This window comes from Oncorhynchus masou, chromosome 30, assembly GCF_036934945.1.
Source record: "Oncorhynchus masou masou isolate Uvic2021 chromosome 30, UVic_Omas_1.1, whole genome shotgun sequence".
NCBI lineage: Eukaryota > Metazoa > Chordata > Actinopteri > Salmoniformes > Salmonidae > Oncorhynchus > Oncorhynchus masou.
The window spans coordinates 7,717,782-7,733,528 of NC_088241.1; the positions used below are offsets into that span (position 1 = coordinate 7,717,782).

The 15,747-nt window shown below is 43.2% G+C and overlaps 1 long non-coding RNA gene across 1 annotated transcript; it reads right to left on the reverse strand.

Moving 5' to 3' along the window:
* Positions 1 to 14,411: 14,411 nt before the first annotated feature.
* Positions 14,412 to 15,698, reverse strand: LOC135521952 (uncharacterized). Its single transcript, XR_010452628.1, has 2 exons — positions 14,957 to 15,698; positions 14,412 to 14,735 (listed from the first exon to the last, which is right to left on the reverse strand). It is a non-coding gene; the product is annotated as an uncharacterized LOC135521952 (long non-coding RNA).
* Positions 15,699 to 15,747: the final 49 nt, after the last annotated feature.

Consider the following 15,747-nt stretch of genomic DNA (forward strand, 5'->3'; position numbering starts at 1 on the left):
ATGACCGAATACAAACAGTGTAGCTATTCCCTCCGCAAGGCAATCAAACAAGCTAAGCGTCAGTATAGAGACAAAGTAGAGTTGCAATTCAACGGCTCAGACACAAGAGCTATGTGGCAGGGTCTACAGTCAATCACGGATTACAAAAAGAAAACCAGCCCCGTCGCGGGCCAAGATATATTGCTCCCAGACAGACTAAACAACTGCTTTGCTAGCTTTGAAGACAATACAGTACCACTAACACGACCCTCTACCAAAACCTGCGGACTCTCCTTCACTGCAGCCGTGAGTAAAACATTTAAACGTGTTAACCCTCGCAAGGCTGCAGGCCCAGACAGCATCCCCAGCCACGTCCTTAGAGCATGCGCATACCAGCTGGCTGGTGTGTTTACGGACATATTCAATCAATCCTTATCCCAGTCTGCTGTTCCCACTTGCTTCAAGAGGGCCACCATTGTTCCTGTTCCCAAGAAAGCCAAGGTAACTGAGCTAAATGACTACCACCCCATTACACCCACTTCCGTCATCATGAAGTGCTTTGAGAGACTAGTCAAGGACCATATCACCTCCACCCTACCTGACACCCTAGACCCACTCCAATTTGCTTACCACCCCAATAGGTCCACAGACGACGTAATCTCAACCACACTGCACACTGCCCTAACCCATCTGGACAAGAAGAATACATATGTGAGAATGCTGCTCATCGACTACAGCTCAGCATTTAACACCATAGTACCCTCCAAACTCGTCATCAAGCCCTGGGTCTCGACCGCCCTGTGCAACTGGGTACTGGACTTCCTGATGGGCTGCCCCCAGGTGGTGAGAGTAGGTAACAACATCTCCACTCCGCTGATCCTCAACACTTGGGCCCCACAAGGGTGAGTTCTGAGCCCTCTCCTGTACTCCCTGTTCACCCATGACTGCGTGGCAATGCACGCCTCTAACTCAATCATCAAGTTTGTAGACGACACTACAGTGGTAGGCTTGATTACCAACAATGACAAGACGGCCTACAGGGAGGAGGTGAAGGCCCTCGAAGTGTGGTGTCAGGAAAATAACTTCACACTCAACATCAAGAAAACAAAGGAGATGATCGTGGACTTCAGGAAACAGCAGAGGGAGCACCCCCCTATCCACATCGACGGGACAGTAGTGGAGAGGGTAGTAAGTTTGAAGTTTCTCGGTGTACACATCACGGACAAACTGAATTGGTCCACCCACACAGACAGCGTGGTGAAGAAGGTGCAGCAGCGCCTCTTTAACCTAAGGAGGCTGAAGAAATTTGGCTTGTCACCAAAAGCACTCTCATACTTTTACAGATGCACAATTGAGAACATCCTGGCGGGCTGTATCACCGCCTGGTACTTCAACTGCTCCGCCCACAACCGTAAGGCTCTCCAGAGGGTAGTGAGGTCTGCACACCGCATCACCGGGTGCAAACTACCTGCCCTCCAGGACACCTACACCACCCGATGTCACAGGAAGGCCAAAAAGATAATCAAGGACAACAACCACAAGAGCCACTGCCTGTTCACCCCGCTATCATCCAGAAGGCGAGGTTCAGCACAGGTGCGTCAAAGCAGGGACCGAGAGACTGAAAAACAGCTTCAATCTCAAGGCCATCAGACTGTTAAACAGCCACCACTAACATTGAATGGCTGCTGCCAACATACTGACTCAACTCCAGCCACTTTAATAATGTATCACTAGCCACTTTAAACAATGCCACTTCATATAATGTTTACACATCCTACATTACTTATCTCATATGTACAGTATATGCTGTAATCTATACTATCTACTGCATCTTGCCATCTTGATGTAATACATGTATCACTAGCCAATTTAAACAATGCAACTTTATTATGTTTACACACCCTACATTTCTCATCTTATATGTTTAAACTGTACTCGATGCCATCTACTGCATCTTGACTTTGCCGTTCTGTACCATCAATCATTCATATATTTTTATGTACATATTCTTCATTCCTTTACACTTGTGTGTAAAAGGTAGTTGTTGTGAAAATGGTTAGATTACTCATTGGTTATTACTGCATTGTCTGAACTAGAAGCACAAGCATTTCGCTACACTCGCATTAACATCTGCTAATCATGTGTATGTGACAAATAAAATTTGATTTGATTTTTATTTTAATGTGTGATGTCCAAATAAATAATAACCCAGCCAATTTGCATGGTTGAGTATCTATGTGTGTAACATGAAGTGAGTATAGCCTTAATATTCAGGATGATATTTTTCCATATCGTATCACCATCATAGTTGCCTCATAATTTCCTTTAACATAATTTCCATAGAAAAACACATCCCAGCATTTCCATAACAATTGACTTTTCACATGATCATGAAAGAGACCTTGCATTACAATAGAGATGACAGTACAAAGGTATTCCAAATGTCCCTGTCCTGATATCTTCCCCTTGCTTCCCCTAAATGGCAGTTTTGTAAAAACATTTTACCCTTTGGCTAATTTCCAACTTCCTTGTATCGTAACCCTGTTCATCTCTCCTGACCAGGATGGTTACTGTATTTATATATGACCTTAGAAGAGTTATTTACATCTGAACCGTGTTTATACAGTAAACAGTGACTAGAGTGATGTGTGTGGAGGCAGGACCTGTGGTTAGTGGGTTTGTATAATAAACGGTAAACAGAGAGACAGGCAGATACATGTCATTAAATCCCAGTCAATATTCCTGAGTGAGAAGCAATCCATGAGCAAGTGTAATAAAGGATAAAGGGACATCAAAAAGCTTTGATGTAGATGGCATATACACTCTTAGAAAACAGGATTCCAAAAGGTGTCTTTGCAAAGGGATGTGGTTCTACATTGTAGAATAATAGTGAAGACATCAAATCTATGAAATAACACATATGGAATAATGTCGTAACCAAAAAAGTGTTAAACAAATCAAAATATATTTTAGATCATAGATTCTTCAAAGTAGTCACTTTGACTTGATGATAGCTATAAACACTATTGCCATTCTCTCAACCAGCTTTAGCTGGAATGCTTTTACAACAGTCTTGAAGGAGTTCCCACATATGCTAAGCACTTGTTGGTTGCTTTTCCTTCACTCTGTGGTCCAACTCATCCCATAGCATCTCAATTGGGTTGAGGTCGGGTGATTGTGGAGGCCAGGTCATCTGATGCAGCTCTCCATCACTTTCTTTCTTGGTCAAATAGCCCTTACACAGTCTGGAGGTGTGTTGAGTCATTGTGCCTTTTGAAAAACAAATGACAGTCCCACTAAGCGCAAACCAGATTAGATGGCATATCGCTGCAGAATGCTTTGGTAGCTATGCTGGTTAAGTGTGACTTGAATTCTAAATAAATCAGAGACAGTGTCACCAGCAAAGCACCCCCACACCATCACACCTCCTCCTCCATGCTTCACAGTGTGTCTCACAAAAACACAGCTGTTGGAACCAAAAATCTCAAATTTGGACTCATCAGACCAAAGGATATATTTCCAATGGTCTATTGTCCATTGCTCGTGTTTCTTGGCCCAAGCAAGTATCTTCTTCTTATTGGTGTCCCCTTAGTTGTGGTTTCTTTGCAGCAATTCGACCATGAAGGCCTGATTTCATGAAGTCTCCTCTGAACAGCTGTTGTTCAGATGTGTCTGTTACTTGAACTCTGTGAAGCATTTATTTGGGCTGCAATTACTGAGGCTGGTAACTCTAATGAACTTATCCTTTGCAGCAGAGGCAATTCTGGGTCTTCCTTTCCTGTGGCGTCCTCATGAGAGCCAGTTTCATCATAGCGCTGATGGTTTTGCGACTGCACTTGAAGAATGTGGACATCTATAAGTACCTAGGTGTCTGGCTAGACTGTAAACTCTCCTTCCAGACTCATATCAAACATCTCCAATCGAAAATCAAATCAAGAGTCGGCTTTCTATTCCGCAACAAAGCCTTCTTCACTCACGCCGCCAAACTTACCCTAGTAAAACTGACTATCCTACCGATCCTCGACTTCGGCGATGTCATCTACAAAATTGCTTCCAACACTCTACTCAGCAAACTGGATGCAGTTTATCACAGTTCCATCCGTTTTGTCACTAAAGCACCTTATACCACCCACCACTGCGACCTGTATGCTCTTGTCGGCTGGCCCTCGCTACATATTCGTCGCCAGACCCACTGGCTCCAGGTCATCTACAAGTCCATGCTAGGTAAAGCTCCGTCTTATCTCAGTTCACTGGTCACGATGGCAACACCCACCCGTAACACGCGCTCCAGCAGGTGTATCTCACTGATCATCCCTAAAGCCAACACCTCATTTGGGCGCCTTTCGTTCCAGTTCTCTGCTGCCCTTGACTGGAACGAATTGCAAAAATCGCTGAAGTTGGAGAATTTTATCTCTCTCACCAACTTCAAACATCTGCTATCTGAGCAGCTAACCGATCGCTGCCGCTGTACATAGTCTATCGGTAAATAGCCCACCCATTTTTACCTACCTTATCCCCATACTGTTTTTATTTATTTTATTTTATGCTCTTTTGCACACCAATATCTCTACCTGTACATGACCATCTGATCATTTATCACTTCATTTATCACTCCAGTGTTAATCTGCAAAATTGTAATTATTCGCCTACCTCCTCATGCCTTTTGCACACAATGTATATAGACTCTCCTTTTTTCTACTGTATTATTGACTTGTTAATTGTTTACTCCATGTGTAACTCTGTGTTGTCTGTTCACACTGCTATGCTTTAACTTGGCCAGGTCGCAGTTGCAAATGAGAACTTTTTCTCAACTAGCCTACCTGGTTAAATGTATTTAACCAGGTAGGCTAGTTGAGAACAAGTTCTCATTTGCAACTGCGACCTGGCCAAGGTGAAATAAAAAAATTAAAAATAAAAAAACTTTCAAAATTATCTTTCCCCCTTTCACTTGCCTCTTCCATTTTTGCAGTAGTGGTTTTTCCACAAATAGACAGGTATTTTCCTTTCCATAGTAGCAAGATCTATTTTTGCTAACTTTCTTTAAAAATGTATTGGAGTGAGTTAATTTCTTTCTTTTGGGATATGTATACCGAGTATGTCCACATCACCGTCAGACCATGTTATTGGTCAACTACACAGTAATGTAAAAGTTGTATTATTTATTGATCCAGTATGTAATATAGTGCACTTATCAGAACTTGGTTGTAATCCAGAGAGGTGTGAAAAAATATCTAGATCCTCTGTGAGGCTGTGGAGGGATCCAAATTGTGGATTTAAAACAAAACATGAATCATCAGCGTACAATGACACCTTTGTTTTTAAGCCCTGTATTTCTCACCCCTGATATTATTGTTGGATCTGATTTTAACAGCTAACATTTCAATGGCAATAATAAATACATTATTTACTATTTTACACTTAGGGTTACTACACATAACTTTAACCCATTTTATAAGAGATTCTCCAAAATTGAAATATTCCGGGCATTTACGTACATATAAACTCCAGTAGTACTTTATCAAAAGCCTGAATACCAGGCCTAGTTTCCCAGATGTTTCAGTGTCCTATTGTTTCAGTACTTGTCTTATATTATCTCCAATGTATCGTCCATGTAAAAACCTGTCTGATTAGGATGAATAACATCAGACAATACCTTTTTTTTGCTATGCGCTATGCATTTTGCTCGATTTTTTCCATTACAACACTGACGTGTAAGAGGCCTCCAATTGTGTAAATGGACTGGATCTTTATATTTACCACTTGGATCCTGTTTTTGTAATAATGAAATCAGACCTTTTTGTTGAGAGTCTGATAATCTAGCATTAATATAGGAGTGGTTAAAACATGCTAATAACGGTCCTCTGAGTATATAAAAAAGGTTTAGTATACCTCCACTGGTATGCCATCCAGCCCTGGAGATTTCCCGGACTTAAAGGCTTTAATTGCATCTCGAAGTTCCCCTCTCTGTAGTTTGACCTTCACATGAGTCTTTCTGTACAGCTGGTAATTTTACATTATTAAAGAAAAACAATCCATACAATTAGCTTCAGTGAGTGGAGATGGAGGAGACTGAAACGAAACCTTCCTTCCTCTTTCAAAATATTGTTTGGGGAATCATGGGTGACTCGTTCATTTGTAACAAGTTTCGGTAAATAATTGTTGGTCGCATTTCTATGTTGAAGATAAAATATATTTGGTGCATTTTTCCACATATTCCATCAAGTTTGCTATATTTTTTAGAATATATTACATTTCATCTTTCTTGATTAAGTTCCTCCATTTCTTTTTGTTTTTCCTCTAACTTATTCTGAGCCTTTATGTTATAGTTTTTATTGCTATCTATTTGTACTGTTAGTCCTTCCATTTCCTTTGTTAATATGGAATCTGCTGTACCTATGTTATGTCAGAAAAAGTCAGCTATAAATTATTCTGTCCTAGTTAAAAACAAGTTATCATCCAATAGGCTAAATGTAAAATATAAAATGTAAATATAAAATGTCCAATATCCTCACCCACATGGAAAATCTGTAAGAGTATGCCAATTATTTGATGGTCCGACCGCATTCTGTCCCCCATCAACACTTTTAATCTTTTGGGATAGTGACATAAGAAAGTAGTCAAGACTTGCTTGATTGAGCCTCCACCATGTGCATGTATATCTCACGAGGTCAGGATATTTAAGCCTCCATACCGTGCATTCAGAAAGTACTCAGACCCCTTGACTTTTTTCACATTTTGTTAGGTTACAGCCTTATTCTCAAATTGATTAAATCGTTCGCCCCCCCCCCTCATCAATCGACACATAATGAAAAAGCAAAAACAGGTTTTTACACATTCTTGCTAATTTCTTAAAAATGAAATGAGATATCACATTTACGTAAGTATTCAGACCCTTTACTCTTTACTTTGTTGAAGCATCTTTGGCAGCGATGCCAGCCTTGAGTCTTCTTGGGTATCAAATCAAATTTATTTATATAGCCCTTCGTACATCAGCTGATATCTCAAAGTGCTGTACAGAAACCCAGCCTAAAAACCCAAACAGCAAGCAATGCAGGTGTAGAAGCACGGTGGTTAGGAAAAACTCCCTAGAAAGGCCAAAACCTAGGAAGAAACCTAGAGAGGAACCAGGCTATGTGGGGTGGCCAGTCCTCTTCTGACTGTGCCGGGTGGAGATTATAACAGAACATGGCCAAGATGTTCAAATGTTCATAAATGACCATCATGGTCGAATAATAATAAGGCAGAACAGTTGAAACTGGAGCAGCAGCACGCCAGGTGTACTGGGGACAGCAAGGAGTCATCATGTCAGGTAGTCCTGGGGCATGGTCCTAGGGCTCAGGTCCTCCGAGAGAGAGAAAGAGAGAGAGAAGGAGAGAATTAGAGAACGTACACTTAGATTCACACAGGACACCGAATTGGACAGGAGAAGTACTCCAGATATAACAAACTGACCCAGCCCCCCGACACATAAACTACTGCAGCATAAATACTGGAGGCTGAGACAGGAGGGGTCAGGAGACACTGTGGCCCCATCCGAGGACACCCCCGGACAGGTCCAAACAGGAAGGAGATAACCCCACCCACTTTTCCAAAGCACAGCCCCCACACCACTAGAGGGATATCTTCAACCACCAACTTACCATCCTGAGACAAGGCTGAGTATAGCCCACAAAGATCTCCGCCATGGCACAACCCAAGGGGGGGCGCCAACCCAGACAGGAAGACCACATCAGTGAATCAACCCACTCAGGTGACGCACCCCTCCTAGGGACGGTATGAAAGAGCCCTAGTAAGCCAGTGACTCAGCCCCTGTAATAGGGTTAGAGGCAGAGAATCCCAGTGGAAAGAGGGGAACCGGCCAGGCAGAGACAGCAAGGGCGGTTCGTTGCTCCAGAGCCTTTCCGTTCACCTTCCCACTCCTGGGCCAGACTACACTCAATCATATGACCCACTGAAGAGATGAGTCTTCAGTAAAGACCGAGTTTGCGTTTCTCACATTGTTACATTGTCAACAAATGAGGGTGCCTGGGGTCACGCGGGCCTGGGTTTACCTCCACATCACCCGAGGAACAGAGGAGGAGTAGGATGAGGGTACGACTAAAGGCTATCAAAACTGGTCGCCTAGAGCGTTGGGGACAAAGAATAAAAGGAGCAGATTTCTGGGCGTGGTAGAATAGATTCAGGGCATAATGTGCAGACGGGAATGGTGGGGTGCGGGTACAGCGGGGATAAGCCCAGGCACTGAGTGATGATAAGAGTGGTTGTATCTCTGGATAAGCTGGATATAATGGGTGAGGTCACCACATGTGTGGGAGGTGGGACAAAGTATCCGAGGTATAATGAGTGGAACTAGGGGCTCCATTGTAAACTAAAACAATGATAACTAACCTAAACAACAGTATACAAGGCATATTGACATATGAGAGAGACATACAGCGAGGCATAAAGTAATCACAAGTGTTGATTTGGAGAGCTAGCGAAGACAACAACAACAGCTAATCAGCTAAAACAACAACAGGTAAAATGGCGATGAATGGACAGAGGGTCAGTTAACTACACACAGAGCCAGAGTTCGCGGCTGGGGCCGGCAGATAAACAAAAAATATAAATAAATAAATAAATAAATATATATATATAAACAGAATGGAATATTGTGATTAATGGACAGTCAGCGGGCATCAGCTATGTAGCCAAGTGATCATAGGGTCCAGGGGGCAGTAATAGATGGAACAGGGAGGCCGCGGAGTTGTCGTTAATACGCTAGCACATGGGCGACGCAGCTTTTAAAGTTAGTAGCCCGGGGCTAGTAGAAGTGTCTGCTCCGAAGGAGGCCGGTTGAAGACACAGCGGATGGAGTAGTCGTCGGCAGACCTGTCGTGGTGGTGCGGCAGGGCGCCGTGTCGACTAAGGACCCAAGCCAGGTGGTGAAAGAGGTATTGTAGTTGTAGTAATGTAGTTTTCTATCCGGGAGATGTGCCTGGCTCACGGCTAACTGGTGCTAGCTTTGGGGCAGAGGCGTTAGGCACTATAGCCACTCGGTAGCAGCGGTGATCCGGTGCCAAGGTCCAGAGCATACAGCAAGGATCCTGTGGAGTAGTGTGTTCTAGCCGTGTTTGAGTGGAGTCCGGGTGAACAACTGAGTAGGCCGGGAGGTGGACCTCAGGGATAGCTTCGGTACTGGGTATCAGGAGAATAGTCCAGGGATTACGGCAGGAATCCGGCGTTGTAATGGAGAGACAGTCCGTTACTGGTAGGCTGGTGAGTATTATCCAGGCAAATATATATATTTCAAAAAAGGGCTGGTACCTGTGCAGAAGGTAAAGGTCACTAGCAGTGACTAACAATGACTAAATAGCTTGTAGCTAATTAGCTGGTTAGCATCTGATGGCTGTGGTTCTTGCTATAAGGTCTAAAAATGACAAATAACAGCGGTTCCGTATCACATTGGGTGAGGCAGGTTACTGGAAGGTATAATTGAACTAAAATGGAGAAGAGATTGAAAATCAAATTGAAATATATACAAAAAAATACGAAAAAATACAAAAGTACACAAGAGGACGAGCAAAACACGTCTGCACTGCTACGCCATCTTGGCTCTTTGACACAATCCTGTATCGGAGCTCCACGGACAATTCCTTCGACCTCAGGACTTGGTTTTTGCTCTGAAATGCATTGTCAACTGTCAACCTTATATAGACAGGTGAGTGTCTTTCCAAATCATGTACAATCAATTTAATTTACTCCAATCAAGCTGTAAAAACATCTAAAGGATAATCAACGGAAACAGGATGCACCTGAGCTCGATTTCGAGTCTCATAGCAATGGGTCTGAATACTTTTGCAAAAATGTCTAAATACCGGTTTTTGCTATGTTATTAGGATTGATGAGGGAAAAACGATTTAATCCATTTTAGAATAAGGCTGTAACATAACAAAATGTGGAAAAAGTCAAGGGGTCTGAATAATTTCCACTGTATGTGTGATGGATGAGTCTGCATGATTGATGTGTCTGTATGATGGATATGTCTGTATGATGAATATTAATGTATGATGGATGTCTGTATGCAACTACTATGAGATGGTTATGTCTGTCTGCAACGCTTCATGAAACGCTCAAAACATCAGAAGGAAACAATCAAATTCACATGTCAATTGGAATAGACAACAGGTGGAAATTATAGGCAATTAGCAAGACACCCCCAATAAAGGAGTGGTTCTGCAGGTGATAATCACAGACCACTTCTCAATTCCTATGCTTCCTGGCTGATGTTTTGGTCACTTTTGAATGCTGGCAGTGCTTTCACTCTAGTGGTAGCATGAGATGGAGTCTACAACCCACACAAGTGGCTCAGGTAGTGCAGCTCATCCAGGATGGCACATCAATGCGAGCTGTGGCAAGAAGGTTTGCTGTGTCTGTCAGCGTAGTGTCCAGAGCATGGAGGCGCTACCAGGAGACAGGCCAGTACATCAGGAGACGTGGAGGAGGCCGTAGGAGGGCAACAACCCAGCAGCAGGACCGCTACCTCCGCCTTTGTGCAAGAAGGAGCAGGAGGAGCACTGCCAGAGCTCTGCAAAATTACCTCCAGCAGGCCACAAATGTGGATGTTTCTGTTCAAACGGTCAGAAACAGACTCCATGAGGGTGGTATGAGGGCCCGGCGTCCACAGGTGGTGGTTGTGCTTACAGCCCAACACTGTGCAGGACGTTTGGCATTTGCCAGAGAACACCAAGATTGGCAAATTTGGCACTGGCGCACTGTGCTCTTCACAGATGAAAGCAGGTTCTCACTGAGCACATGTGACAGACGTGACAGAGTCTGGAGACGCCGTGGAGAACGTTCTGCTGCCTGCAACATCCTCCAGCATGACCGGTTTGGCGGTGGGTCAGTCATGGTGTGGGGTGGCATTTCTTTGGGGGACCGCACAGCCCTCCATGTGCTCGCCAGAGGTAGCCTGACTGCCATTAGGTACCGAGATGAGATCCTCAGACCCCTTGTGAGATCATATGCTGGTGTGGTTGGCCCTGGGTTCCTCCTAATGCAAGACAATTCTAGACCTCATGTGGCTGGAGTGTGTCAGCAGTTCCTGCAAGAGGAAGGCATTGATGCCATGGACTGGTCCGCCCGTTCCCCAGACCTGAATCCAATTGAGCACATCTGGGACATCATGTCTCGCTCCATCCACCAACGCCACGTTGCACCACAGACTGTCCAGGAGTTGGCGGATGCTTTATTCCAGGTCAGGAGACTATCCGCCACCTCATCAGGAGCATGCCCAGGCGTTGTATGGAGGTCATACAGGCACGTGGAGGCCACACACACTACTGAGCCTCATTTTGACTTGTTTTAAGGACATTACATCAATGTTGGATCAGCTGTAGTGTGGTTTTCCACTTTAATTTTGAGTGTGACTCCAAATCCAGACCTCCATGGGTTGATAAATTTGATTTCCATTGATAATTTTTGAGTGATTTTTTCATCAGCACATTCAACTATGTAAAGACAAAAGTATTTAATAAGAATATTTCATTCATTCAGATGTAGGACGTGTTATTTTAGTGTTCCCTTCATTAAATCAAACAGAATGTTCAATACTTTACCTTGCCCAGTGAATGCCAATACACAGAACAGAATTAGCATCTTTAATCTCATTCCTATGGCCACACCATCCTTGTGAATGTGCATTATAACCTCTGCAGCTTCTGCTGAATGAACAACTAAATTCTGCAGTTACTTCACCCCTTCATATGGATGTGTCTCAGTCTGAGATTAAATGGGTCATGTCGTATGAGGCATGTCCCCCTTCCTAAACCAACACCTGCCTTGTGGCTTTTTGTGTCATATACACCAAGAGTTTTGGAAAGAGTGGACATTTGCCAAAACAACACCTCATAGTGTTACTGATGAGTGAAGTCAGCCTGACAGGTGGATGAGGGCCCTTTATGATACTGATCTGTGATACACTATGGCACAAAACACTCTTCTGCCTTCATGGCTTATGTTCAATAAATATACCTTCTTTGAGAGCAAACTAGCAAATAACGTTCATTAAATAGAATGTTCACCTGAAGACTTGAAGGCCGCTTGAAACATTCAGCTAGACACTGTGATTCTGTCTCCTTGGAAAACATTAAGACAATGATCAAATGTTCCTCTAGCAAAACAATGAGAAAATTAAAGTGTCATTGATCTGATAGATCAATATGGTCACACCCTGACCATAGAGAGCCTTTTTATTCTCTATTTTGGTTAGGTCGGGTGTGACTAGGGTGGGTGATCTAGTGTTTATTTCTATGTTGGCCTGGTATGGTTCCCAATATTTAGGCAGCCATTTCCCCACTGTGTTTTGTGGGATCTTGTTTTTGTGTAGTTCCCTGTGAGCACTGCATGAGTGTCACGTGTCGTGTATTCTTTCTTTTTTTCAGTTCTCCTATAATAAAAAAGATGTTGAACCGATATCACGTTGCGCTTTGGTCTGTCTCTCCACATGATCGTGACAAATATGCTGCCCAGATCATCATTCAAGCGATTCGAGCAAACTAAAATGAGTTTGTGTGAAAGGGTTAGAGAAGTCAATTGCAGTCAAATCTTACATTGACAATTACAGGAAATAAACTTTCTTACACGGCATAACGGTTTGGTACTTGCTGGATTCCATTAATCAGTCATGAAATTGGGCTCCACACCGCTACGCTGGATTGGCTGGATCATTCACACCCACGTCGACAAAACCTCAAGACCGACTTAAAAACAGATATTTACACTTCAGGCATGTTTGAAGCTGTTAGGTGGAACTGATAAACAAATACTTCATGACAACTGACAAATCCAAATAACCAAACGAATTAGTGAGTCCAACGTCTCATCACGGTACTGTTTGTCACTAGACAGCTCTCTTGTGGTTCTCTGCTCAGACATAACTCAATTCATACAGGTACACAGTATCTTGGATGTGCTTACAACACATGCAGGTATAAAACTGTTTGGTCATCGCAATCCAACACATCGCTCCTTGTTGTGTTCCATGTGTACTCTTGCTGCACCCATTAGTTTGAGTACATTAATCAATCACACACACACACTGGAACACACACTAGATGTTTTGACAAGCTACAGCTAAAGGTCAATTATTTTATTATCTTGGTTAAAAAAAACATCTTTGCAGAGCCATCATGCAGATACACTTCAGTGGTTGGAAGTTGCAAACAAAGAAGCAATGTCCAGAAGCTTAAGGTTTCATTGGTTTTTAATGCATAGCATTTTGACATCACACATTCCTATTTTTCACAATCCAAGATTAACAACACAACCATCGTTGTAAGCAGTATATACAAACAGTCAAAGCAGCCTTTTATAAGGAGTCTTGGGTCTCGTGGGGTGACTGCCTTTGAATGAAGAGTGCAAGAAAAAAATAAGCTAGCTACAACACATGCATACACACTGACTACAGTGTCATACAGTATCATCCAAGTCAAATACCGACCAGTCTCTGCCCTACTATGCATATCTTGGTACAGCCAAAATACGACATATTCAGGGAATCTTCACATGTAACAACAAGCAACGGTGGTAAACAGATACTGGAAACAAGTAATGCTTTAACAGTGGAGCCAAACAACGCCTTGTTTTATCGTCAACATAAATGGTCTGTGTCTAAACCCATATGACACCATTAAAGGGACTTTAAATTATATTATTAGTAACCAATAAGATCACTAGGACTGTATATATTTTCAAAGTGCAGAGAAAAAGACAGAAAATGTGGTAATTTGACAGAGGAAAGAAAACAAACCTTTAGTATGGTAGCTTTTCAGATTCTCCTAACCTTTCTGTGGGGAAGCTCTTATAATGTATCTATCAGCCAGAGGAGAGAGATCCTGGCATATTGTTCATCATATCCACCATACAGCATGAAACTAAAGAGAAGGATAATCTCTCAAATCAGCTCAATCAAATCAGTTGCTGATAAGCAGTCAAATCTGACTAGCAACACAGATGTTTGAGCCTATTAGTGCTTAGCGGTCCTCTACATTTTTTAACTAGGCAAGTCAGTAAAGAAATGCTTATTTACAATGACGGCCTAGGAACAGTGGATTAACTGCCTTGTTCAGGGTTAGAACGATAGATTTTTACCTTGTCAGCTTGGCGATTTGATCCAGCATCCTTTCTGTTACTAGTCCAACGCTCTAACCACTAGGGTACCTGCCGCCCCATACATTATGGTCCAATAGAATGGAGTAGTGCAGTGGTTACCAACCCTGGTTCTAGAAAGCCTTTAGTGCGGGCTTTTCTTCCAGCCCACTCGTTACTGTGGTTAGCAATGATAATTGAGTCCATAAAGTATGCAGTTAATAATTTAAGTTTGTGTTATCAAAAAGGTTAATGGTTGTAAAGGGGATTTTCGAGGTGAACAAAGGGGAGAGCAGTCAATCATATTAATCTAAATCATTTCAGTTTATTACAAGAATTCACAGAGAACATCTCCAGAACAGAAGCCAAGAGGCATGTCTAACAAGCTTCTCTGAGAAGGCACTTATATATTAATCCCACAGCAACGAGTGTTGAGTAAACACCAGCCCGATAGGCTTGTAGGAAGTCACAACATCAGCGGCTACAGAATCACAGTGTCAGAGATAATTATCCGTGTGTCCTCTGCAAGTCAGCTTGTCCTTGATGAGTTGGACTATGGCCATGATGCCTCCACAGATCTGCTCTGCAGTGTGACCATGATTATTGGTGCCCACCCACAGCACCACAACCTGATGAGGCAGAGACACAAACATCAACTTGGTGGGCAGTTTCATTCATACCACTTGATTTAAAAGCATGTTCAATGATAGATACTGAAAGTGCTTTTTGGCCCAGGAAAATGCTTGGGACCACGGGTCTGTGCAGCCATTAGGGTTTAAATCTGAACAAGGAGTAGTGTATGATCAACTCTAATGTAATGTACTAACGTGTTGTCTGGGTGTATACATACCTTTGGGCTGATGTGGGCCAACTCTCCATCGCTCAATCTCCACAAGGCATTCTGTTGCGTCACCTACTCAGCAAACTGGATGCAGTCTATCACAGTGCCATCCGCTTTGTAACCAAAGCCCCTTATACCACCCACCACTGCGACCTGTATGCTCTTGTCAGTTGGCCCTCGCTACATATTCATCGCCAGACCCACTGGCTCCAGGTAATCTATAAGTCTTTGCTAGGTAAAGCTCCGCCTTACCTCAGCTCACTGGTCAACTTAACAACTCCCACCCGTAGCAAGCGCTCAAGCAGGTATATCTCACTGGTCATCCCCAAAGCTAACACCCGCTTTGGTCACCTTTCCGTCCAGTTCTCTGCTGCCAATGACTGGAACGAATTGCAAAAATTGCTGAAGTTGGAGACTTATATCTCCCTCACTAACCTTTTTTTTTAACATTAAGAATTTAAAATTTTACCCCCTTTGTGTGGTATCCAATTGTTAGTAATTACAATCTTGTCTCATCGCTACCACGCGAAAGCCCTGCTTCCTACGAAACACAACCCAACCAAGCCACACTGCTTCTTAACACAGCGCGCCTCCAACACAACCCAGACGCACCAATGTGTCAGAGGAAACACTGTGCACCTGGCCATCGCGCACTGCGCCCGGCCCGCCAGAAAAAAAGTATGAGAATGTAAGCACTCTATTGCCCTGGATAAGAGCTTCTGCTAAATGACAAAAACATCAAGTCTGCGCGACGGCGGCGCGCATTTTACTCGTGAACACCACTGGGCGAGTCCAAATCT